At 36.1% G+C, this 11601-nt stretch overlaps 1 pseudogene; it reads right to left on the reverse strand.

Annotated features, from left to right (window-relative positions):
- Positions 1 to 10029: 10029 nt before the first annotated feature.
- The window catches only part of LOC132804236 (DNA-directed RNA polymerase subunit beta'-like), a 4038-nt pseudogene continuing 2466 nt past the window's right edge, over positions 10030 to 11601 (reverse strand).

Raw genomic sequence — 11601 nt, forward strand, 5'->3', positions numbered from 1 at the left:
CAATAGGCCTTCCATCACCTATTGTGGCGTCTTCATTATATACCAAGGTTTCTAATCACAGGTTGGTTAGGGGTCAAGGTGACCATTAGAACTTGAACATAATTAGATCCGGGTTAATATAATACGGGTTCAGGAGCGGGTCGTCCTAGGTTCATATCATTTGGTATCGGAGCCAAATTTTGTTTATGTTTGATCTATCTTTAGTTGCTTTATTTGTTTTTCTTTTATTCTACAATTTTAGCATTAGGTTAAGGTTGCATCCATCCCATACACGCTCTGCACCTTAATAAAAAAAAAAAAAAAAAATTTGGTTTGTTGGAGTTTGATTTGTTTGCTGGAAATTTATTGGAGCTGCTGGTTTGTCGATAAGTTGCTGGAGAATTATTTTTGCTGCTGGATATTTGGAATTTTGGGTGCTTAAATTATTGGATTAAAATTAGTTAAAGGATTTGATACAAAACTTGAATTACAAGAACAACAACCAACATTATTCTACATTTTTATTCGATTTGATTCTTGTTTGAGTTTGAAAATTCTTTTCCTAAATTTTATTCTTGAATCCTTAATCTCTTACCATCTAGTCTAGTTCTTAAAAATTCCAAAGTTTTCTCATTAATTTGCTTTATTTTGCCTGGAAAAGCTGAAAACTAGATTTTGTTGATTTCTTTGGGTATTGCCTACTTTTTGCTACTGTTTTGTTGATAAGTTTAATTAAGACATACTTGTGATATAATTGCTGTTTTGTGGGTGTTTTAATTAGAACTTTGAGATAATTCATTGAGGGAAAAAAAACAAGAAAGTGTGAGCACAAAAGAGGGTTAAAAGCCGAAATTAGTGTGCAAACACGAGTGTCGAGTTCTTTATTGAGTGAAACATGTGAGGGAGTGAAATTTGGTGAGGTCTTATTTTCTTTTTGCATTATTTATACTAACATGGCAAATTCAAGGGTGAGAAGAGGAGATCCATCTTTAAGAATTAATGAAAAAGAGTTCGTAGGATTCCATGGCGGTTCCTGAGCTTCGGGGAGTGGTGAGCAAACGGATATGAAGGCTGTCTTGGAGCAACTACAGAGGATGAATATTCAATTTGACCAATTAAATCAAAGGCTTGACAGGTTAGAAACATCCCAAGGAGTGCCAAATATATGGTTAGATGCTCATTAAGGACAAGGTCAAGGTCGAGGAGGCTGAGGGCGACCAAGAGAGGAATTCGGGGGAAGTAACTATGGAGATGACTTGCAAGAGGGGTTTGATGAAATTTTTTAACCTCAAGAAAGGCCAATCTGTGGGAGACCAACAAGGAATGAAGATGATGATCTTGGGAATATCAAGGTAAACATTCCACCTTTCATGGGAAAAAGTGATCCGGAAGCATATTTGGAATGGGAGGAGAAAATGGAGATGATTTTCGATTGTCATAACTATTCGGAAGCTAAGAAGGTGAAATTGGCAGCAATGGAATTTGGCCATTATGCACTCCAATGGTGGACCAATGGGCAAAATACCCGAAGGAGAGTTGGTGACGACTTGATCACTACATGGTGCCAAATGAAAGGAGCAATGAGGAAGCGGTTCGTACCATCCCATTATAATAGGTTGCTGCATCAAAGGCTTCAATCCCTATCTCAAGGAAGTAAGTCCGTGGAGGATTATTACAAGGAGATGGAGATGCTTATGATGAGATTAAACATGAATGAGGACAGAGAAGCAACCATGGCAAGATTCCTTTGTGGTTTGAATTGTGAGATAGCCAACCAACTAGAATTGCAACAATATGTGGAATTAGAGGAGATGTTGTATGTGGCTATTAAATTGGAGCATCAATTCAAGAGGAGGGGTGTAGGCTCACAGTTTGGAGGAGTTTCCAGAAGCGGGAGATCAATTCCAAGTGGCTGGAGAAACAACCCACCCTATGAAAGCAAGCTAAAGTCGAAAGTTGGAGAAGAAAGTTCAAATCGGCCAAAGAGAAAGACTAGAACCGAATCTGTCCAAGCGGACAAAAGTGAAGGTAATGGCATTGTGTGTTTTAAGGGCCAGGGACGAGGACACATTGCTAGCCAATGCCCCAAGAGGAGGATTATGGCGTTGAAAGGTAATGGCGAACTAGAATCCGAAAGTGAAGAAATTGATGCTGAAACTGAAATTGAAGATGGAGAAGTCGGAGATGATGAGCATGAGGAACCCAAGACACTCCGACCTTCAAGGGATGACTTGAGCTTGCTTTCTAGGAGAGTGCTGGCTGCATGCAAAGATGAGGATGAAATTCAAAGAGAGAACATCTTCCACACCCGATGTGAGATTCAAGGTAAGATTTGTAGCATGATTATTGATAGTGGGAGTTATACTAATGTAATTAGTAACATTGTAGTTGATAAATTAGGCTTAAAAACTATTAAACATCCAGAACCATATAGAGTAGGATGGCTAAATGATAGTGGTGAGATGAAAGTAAATAAACAAGCCAAAGTAAAATTCAGCATTGATAAATATATGTGGATGTGGTTTTGTGTGATGTTGTGCCTATGCATGCGGGACATATTTTACTTGGTAGGCCTTTGCAATTTGATAGAAATGCTATTCATTATGGTAGAGAGAATAGTATTCCTTTTAGATTTAAAGGTAAAAAGGTCAAGCTGGAGGCATTAACTCCTAAAAAGGTGTACAAAGATCAAATATAAATACAACAAAGGAGGGTGGCCGAACAACTCAATGAGAGAACTAGTATGGCCCCCACGACAACAACACCCATCCAAGGAGTCCAACCCGTGCAAGACCAACCAGGTAAGTGTTCTAAAACTCAACTTGAGTGGAAAAACCAAGAGAGGTCGAAATTGGAGTGAAAAAAATGAGAAATCCGAGAGTGAGGAAGGTAGTATGGTGGCTGAGAGAGAGAAAGCAAAAGAAAGAAAAGAAAGAAAGAATAAAAAAATTTATTTGAGTTTTGAAGATGTAAATAAAGCTATCTTCAGTAAAAAACCATTGCTGGTCATGATTTATAAAGATAATTATTTTAATGATCAAGCTAACCTTGAAGAACTTGAATTGCCAAGTTCAATTCTTTCTCTTTTGCAAGATTTTGAAGATGTCTTTCCGGATGAAATTCCAAAGGGATTACCACCAATTAGAGGGATTGAGCATTAAATTGACTTTGTTCCAGGAGTTTCCATACCAAATAGACCAGCATATAGAAGCAATCCCGAAGAAACAAAGGAGTTACATAAACAGGTAAGTGAGTTACTTGATAAAGGCTATATTCATGAGAGTATGAGTCCATATGCTGTTCCTGTTTTATTAGTGCCTAAAAAAGATGGTTCTTGGAGAATGTGTGCTGATTGTAGGGCTATAAATAATATAGACATCCAATTCCTAGATTAGATGATATGCTTGATGAATTGCATGGTGCTTGCATGTTCACTAAAATTGATCTTAGGAGTGGATACCATCAAATTAGAATGAAAGAAGGTGATGAATGGTTAACCGCATTTAAAACTAAATATGGGCTGTATGAATGGTTAGTCATGCCTTTTACTTTAACTAATGCACCTAGTACTTTTATGAGGCTTATGAATCATGTTATGCATCCATTTATTGGTAAATTTGTGGTTGTGTATTTTGATGACATTTCAGTATATAGCCGAAACTTGGATGAGTATGTAGACCATCTTAGGCAAGTTTTAAATACCCTTAGGAAAGAAAGGTTGTTTGCTAACATGAAAAAGTGTGATTTTTACAAAGATGAGCTTGTTTTCCTAGGATTTGTAGTAAGTGCTGCAGGAATCAAAGTTGACCAATCTAAAGTCCAAGCAATCAAGGAATGGCCGACACCCACTTCTATCACTCAAGTTAGGAGCTTTCATGGTTTGGAAAGCTTTTATTGAAGATTTGTCAAGGACTTTAGCACCATCGCAGCACCTTTGAATGAAGTTGGAAAGAAGAATGTTGGTTTTAAATGGGCGGAAGTACAAGAAAACTCTTTTAATTTATTGAACGAAAACTATGTAATGCACCTTTATTAGTTTTGCCAAATTTTTCCAGAACTTTTGAAATTGAATGTGATGCTTCGAGTGTAGGTATTGGGGTTGTATTAATGCAAGAAGGAAGGCCCATAGCTTACTTTAGTGAGAAATTAAATGGAGTGGAGCTGCACTAAACTACCCGACATATGACAAGAAGATGTATGCTTTGGTGAGGGCTTTGGAAACGTGGCAACATTATCTCATGCCAAAAGATTTTGTGATTCTTATGGATCACGAATCTCTGAAGCACACTAGGCCAAGGAAAGCTCAAACTAAGGCAGGCCAAGGGGATTGAATTTATTGAGACCTTTCCATATGTGATTCGCTACAAAAAAGGTTAGGAAAATGTGGTTGCCGATGCATTATCCCAAAGGTATGTTCTCTTTTCTACCTTAAATGCTAGATTGTTTGGTTTTGAACAATCAAAGGAACTTTATGAGCATGATAGTGACTTTGGCGAATTATTTAGGACCTGTTTGAAACATGGATTTAATAAATTTTACATATTTGAGGGGTATTTGTTCAAGGAAAACAAACTTTGTGTGCCTAATTGTAGCGTTAGGGAGTTACTAGTTCAGGAAAGTCATGGTGGTGGTTTAACAGGTCATTTTGGAGTTTCTAAAACTTTATCCTTGCTGTAAGAATATTTTTTATTGGCCTAACATGAGGAGTGATGTAGAGAAAATATGTGAAAGATGCTTGAAGTGCTGAAAAGCCAAATCTAGGTTGATGTCGCATGGTCTTTACAAGCCTTTGCCAATTCCTTCCTTTCCTTAGGTGGATTTGTCAATGGATTTTATTCTTGGTTTGCCTAGGTCAAAGACAGGTAAGGATTCAATATTTGTTGTTGTGGATAGATTTTCTAAGATGGCACATTTTATTGCATGTAATAAAACTACTGATGCATCTAATGTTGCTAATTTATTTTCAAAGAAATTGTGAGGTTACATGGAATGCCTAGGACTATTGTTTTGGATAAAGATGCTAAGGTCTTAAGTTATTTTTGGAAAACTTTATGGGCTAAGTTAGGTATCAAGCTTTTATTTTCAACTACTTGTCATCCAGAAACTGATGGACAAACCAAAGTAGTGAATAGAACTTTGTCTGCATTGTTGAGAGCATTAATTAGTAGAAATTTGAGAACGTGGGAGGATTGTTTGCCATATGTTGAATTTGCTTATAATAGGTCTTTACATTCAGCAACTAAATATACACCTTTTGAAATTGTTTATGAGTTTAATCCTTTGACTCCATTAGATTTAACACCTTTACCTTTAAGTGAACGTGCTAATCTAGATAGAAAACAAAAGGCTGATTTTGTAATGCAGATTCATGAAAAGACTTGAGGAAGGAGAGGTTCCCAAACAGCGGAAATCCAAATTGATGCCGAGAGGCGATGGACCTTTTCAAGTTTTTTAGCGGATAAATGACAATGCTTACAAACTTGATTTACCGGGTGAGTATAATGTTAGTGCTACATCTAATGTTGCTGATTTGTCTCCTTTTTTGGTAGGTGATGACTTTGATTTGAGGGCAAATCCTTTTCAAGAGGAGGGGAATGATGCGAATCCGCCCGAGCTTACACAACCGACAACCCGCTGGGGTACCAACCCGATATGGATGAAGACGGGGCCAATCACTAGAGCTCAAGCTAAGAGGTTTAGGGATCACCTTTCTGCAGTTATCAAGGGCATTATTCATTCTCAAGAGGGCTTGTCTATTCCCGAAGAACCAAGACCTATTATGAGCATACAAGTGGTGGAAGCCGGTACAGACCCGAGTAGCAGTTTTAGTACATTTTTGGAGTCTGGGCAGCAAGAAATGGTTCCAACTCTTTATGGATTCAATAAATATCACTAAGAGGTCATGAAAATAAGTCAAGGCAGAAGAAAAACCAACTTGTACGCAATTATACAGACAGCTTCAAAATCTGGCAAAAAATTACTGTATTTATGCTTGCTTTACTGTATTTTGCTGAGTTGGTTTTTCTCTTTTCTCCAAGGAAGGGAAATGTGTGGGACTCCATAATAAGCTTATTTGGAATCTTAAAAAGCATATTAAAGCTGATTTGGAGCTCAAGTTTGTCAAAGATTAGTCAAATCAACTTAGTAAAAAAGCTAGTATTTTAGTTTCTTAATTTGATTCTACTTTTTGTTTTAGGAAATTACCATTACTTTTTGGGTTTTATTTATTTATTTTTTGGAAAAATAAGTTTAGGAAAGTTATTATTTCATTATTTTCATTGTAAATTAATTAATTCCTAACTCAAAATAAAGGAATTAATTAATCCAAATTAGATTAGGAAAGAGTGTGAAATTAGGCAATTTCGTAATAGGATTCTATGTTGGTTGAAATTTCCTAATCCTTTTAGGGTTTTATTTTGTTTATTCAAAGCCTATTTAAAGGCTTATTTTTCAATAAGAATTAAGCTTGAATTATATATAGAAAATTATTTGTGAGATTGAATTCTCTTTGTTCTTTTGAACACCTAAAACACCATTAGTGAATGAGTGTTTTAGTTTGACTTATCGATAGGCCTTCCATCACCTATTGTGGCGTCTTCATTATATACAAAGGTTTTTAATCATAGGTTGGTTAGGAGTCAAGGTGACCATTATAACTTGAACATAATTAGATCCGAGCTAATATAATACGGGTTTAGGAGCGGGTCGTCCTAGGTGCGTATCACTCCATGTTTCAACAGTAGTATATTGTTCCATGGAGCTGAGGTCCAAAATATGGAAGAAATGGGTGTTTCCACGACTCTATCACCTGGTCAATTCTGTTCCACTTAATCCCTATTTCATGGCCACATATCTTTCTGGCTAAGGAATGGAAAACCTTGCTCTTGTTACATGAGCCCAATTTTCATTTCATCCTGGAAAAACCATCTTTTTCTCAACAATGTCTTTGTCATTTGATCCAATAGCATTCCATTAGATACGAACAGCTTTGATAAATACTGATAACTCTCGAATGGAGTATTAGAACGGAAAAATCTATTAGATAATGAACTATTGGTTCTAAGCCATCTCTGGCAATGAATCAACAATTCAAAGTACTATTCTTAATAAGCCAGCGTTTATATATAGATGTAGGAAGATCTATTTGGGAAGTAAAAAGCACCTTTTACATTTCTTCATCTGCAAAGAATTCTCGATGTGAAAACACAAAGACAACGGGCTGATCTTTGAATAGGAAATAAGTGGATCTACAGGGTCCCAAATGAATTGGCTTATTCGAAAAAAGCCTTGTTCTTTGGAAGTGATGTGATTCCGCCCGAGGCCGCTCAACCGATAACCCGCTAGGGTGCTGACTCGACACGGATAAAGACTAGGCCAATCACAAGAGCTTAAATTAAAAGATTTAAGGACAAACTGGGAGTATTTACACAGGGGGTAATCAATCTCAACAGAGCTTGTCCATACTTGAAGATACAAAGCCTATTCTAAGCATCCAAGTGGTGGAAGCCGATACAGACCCGGGTGACGGTTTTGGTACATTTTTGGAGTCCAGGAAGCATGAAATGGTTCCAATGCTTTATGGGTTCAATACATATGCCTAAGAGGTCATGGAATCAAGTTAAAGCAGCCTCAAATGCAATCAAAAAGGGCTTGTATGGACAGCATCAACAATTTGGCCGAATTTGCTGTATTGCTTGCTGGCTTTACTATATTTTACTGTATTAGCCTTTTCTTATTTTTCCAAGCATGGGCAACGTGTGGGACTTCATATTCAGCTTATGTGGCATCCTAAAAAGAACCTAGAAGCTGATTTGAAGCTCAAAGAGGTCAAAGATTGATCAAAGTCAACTTGATCAAAAGGCTAGCATTTTTAGTTTCCTAATTTGTTTTTACTTTTTTTTTTAGGAAACTACCATTACTTTTTGGCTTTTATTTAGTTATTTTCTGGAAAAATAACTTTAGGAAGGTTTTTATTTTATTCTTTCCATTGTAAATTAATTAATTCCTAATTTAATATAAAGGAATTAATTAATCAAACTTAGATTAGGAAAGGAAGTATAGTTTCGGCCAACTAGGTTTCTTTATGTGTGTGGCCGGTTTTACCTAGGGTTTTTAGGGTTTATTTTGTTTCTTTCAAAACCTATTTAAAGGCTTATTTTTCCATAAGAATACAACTTTGATTTGATTAAGAAAATACTTGTGAGATTAATTATCTCTTTGTTCTTTGAGAACACCTAAAACACCATTAGAGAATTGGTTGTTTTAGCTTGACTTATCAATAGATTTTCCATCCCCTATTGTGGCGTCTACATTATACCAAGGTTTCTAACCACAGGTTGGTTAGGGCTTGAGGTCCATTCCACTAGAACTTGAACTTAATTGAGATCCGGGCTAATATAATACGGGTTTAGGAGCAGGTCGTCCTAGGTTCGTATGAGAGCTAAATTTTGTTCAGGTTTGATCTATCTTTATTTGGTTTATTTGTTTTTGTGTTATTCTACAATTTTAGAATTATATGGATAAAGGAATACATAAAGTTGAACATAGCAAAATAAGAAATTGAAAGATTTCATTAAAATTGTTCGTTCGGAAATTTCCCAAAAAGCTAATCATATGTTCTTCTCTCCATCGGAACACTAGGGAGCATAATAGGTTCTTCTCTCCATCGGAACAATAGGGCCATTATGCTCATTACTAAACTTGTTGAAGAGATGAAATATTACCAAGGTATATCTTTTTTATCAGAGGTTGAATCGACCATCCGAAGAAGAATTAGGCTAAAAATTGGGATACATTCTGGGAAAATAAAACTTCAATCAAAGAGAAGCAAATGAACGGCTTTCATAAAAATTCTCGTAGAATCAATAATGAAGTTTTCATTATGAACATGCCAGATCATGAATTAGTAACTCCATCCAATCTCCATAAAATCCCAATTGTTTCAAACTTTTTGGAATGGAATTTTTACTTAATCCCCATGAACAGGATCAAGCCTTATTCCATGGTATTTACATGAGATTCCTCTTTCTTATTCTTAAACAAGTCCCTAAAAGGGCTTAGTTGATCCATGATTTATGTTTCATCTTTCTTTTCCTTTTCGTTTGTTTCGAGAAATATATCGATCAATTCTGATTCTTTATTTTTCTATTGATTCTTTTCCGATCGAGATGTATGGATCCATGCAAAGGACATTATATGGATTGCATTAAAGGGTTAGTCATCCTAAAATTAGGATTCATTTCTTGTTACAAATAGTCACTTATGGCATGCCATATCTCAATAGATTGTCGTAATTTTTCTAACGTGTGTACATTCCCATAATGATGGTGTTTTTCCAAAATAAAACCTTGCTGTTTAGCATCTTGGACTAGCCATCCCTTAGAAGGTATTGTTAAAAGATCATGAATTCCTAACAAAATGATGTAGCAGTGGTTTGTCGGAATCCCCAAGTCTTTACTTGATCTAGGATATGTGATGTATATGCCATTTCGAAGTGGTCTATTAATCTACTAATTAGCCATTTAATGGCAGTTCCATCTATCACTTTATTGTGAAAGGCTAGATTAGCCCGTTCTGCTATAAGTACCTCCATATTTCGCTAAGTGGGGTTTGCCAATGGGTTTGAGACAATGATTGGAAAACTTCCTTTTTTTATCTTGATTCGTGTAGAAATTCAGGTACTATGGTCTTACTTGAACCGGAGAGACTTGAATTCACACTGGTGTCATAGAATTACTTAGCTTGCATACCATATTATTGGTATCATATGAGTAGGCTACGCAAAATCCTTTTATAGGTTCTTCATTTTCTCGATAAAGAGAAATATGACCAACAATGGTTTGAGTGTATAAACAAAAAATTTCTTTTTTTATGCTTCTTACTATTAGATAGGGCCCATAAATCTCATGATAGGTACCCAAAGGTTCATAGTGAACTTCGAGGGGAGCTTCTCTTGAAGTAATAACACATTGATTTAGTTGCCAACGGAGCCACAAAGGACTATCTAAATGGATTCTTTTTTGCCAATAAGCTCCAATTGCATCATAGAAATTACATTCCATTTTGATCATTTCTGTGATTCCATGGATTATATCTATTTGCACAAATACCTCGGTGATTCCCGCTCGTTAATACATAGGGCCCAATAAGCATATCTTGAGTTGGTACTGAAATAGGATCTCTAATAGCTGGCGACAAGAGATTCATATGAGAAAACTTAAGTAAACAAGCCTTCGTTTGAGCCTCCAAAGATAAGGGTACATGAATAGCCATTTAATCCGTATCAAAGTCTGCATTGAATCCCCTACAAACTAATGGATGTAGACAAATAGCATGTCCTTCGACTAAAATGGGTTGGAAGGCCTGTATGCCTAATCTCTGCAGAGCGGGTGCCCTATTCAGCAATACGAGATGCCTTTGCATAACTTCCTAAAGTATTTCCCATACAACCGGCATTTTTTCTTGAATTTTACTCATAGCAACTCCTATGTTCGAAGCCAATTGTTGTCTAATTAAACCACGAATTACAAATATGTGGAAAAGTTCTATTGCTATTTCGCGAGGCAATCCACATCGATGTAATAAAAGTGAAGGACCTACAACACTAATAGAGTGCCCCAAATAATCAACATGTTTGCCAAGCAGAGTCTCACGAAATCTTCCTTTTTTGCCTTCAATTACATCTGAAAAAGACTTGTAAACCTTATTATGATCATCCCTCATTGGTTGTTCATGGATTCCATTATCAAGAAGTGTATCCATGGCTTCTTGTACCAATTTCTCTTGACACATTACCAATTCCCCTGGCGTAGATCTACTTATGGTTAATAGATTGATAAGAGTATTGTTCGAATAGATAACTCTTCTATCGAGTTCATTAATATCTGAGCTCATTAGTTCACCCCTATCTATCTGGATAATAGGTCTCAACTCGGGAGGAAGAACTGGTAATAGACATAAAACCATCCACTCGGGTTCTATATTTGTTCGAATAAAATTCTTAGCTAATTCTATACGTCTAACCAAAAAATCCCTTCTTCTTCCAACTTTTTGATCTTCCCACTCATTACCTGTGGGCCTTCTTCCCATAATTCTTTCCATTCTACCAACGAATAATCTATAATAATTCACAAATCTAGATCAGCTAATTGTTCTCGGATAGCACTTGCTCCATAAATTTTTCTATTTCAAAATGTCTTTAAGCCTTGGGTAGTAGAAAAAAGTGGGATGCTGTATTTCCAGGATTGATCTCATATTCGAATGAACCTCGTAATCGTAAGAAAGTGGGTTCTTCAGTTATGGGCCTGGCAAAAGAAAATTTTGGATAGGGTCCTATTGGATCTTCCCCCCTCAAAATCGGATGTGAAAGTTTCCTCTCATTCGGCTCAAGTAGTTACACCAAAAAAGACAAAGAAAAGAAAGTGGTTTCTTTTCCACTATCAAATTCTATAAAAACCCCAAAAAATCTACTGCTTACTCAAGTTCCAAAAGAAGGTCAAGCAACATTTCATTGATTCATTTTATTTATTTGTGTTAGTATATTTTCTGAGTTGATTTCTTTATTTAATTATGGCATAATAAAATAAATGAAATGTGAAATTCTTGAGTAGTCTACTTCCCTTC

The sequence above is a fragment of the Ziziphus jujuba genome, chromosome 6 (genome assembly GCF_031755915.1).
Source record: "Ziziphus jujuba cultivar Dongzao chromosome 6, ASM3175591v1".
Taxonomy (NCBI): domain Eukaryota; kingdom Viridiplantae; phylum Streptophyta; class Magnoliopsida; order Rosales; family Rhamnaceae; genus Ziziphus; species Ziziphus jujuba.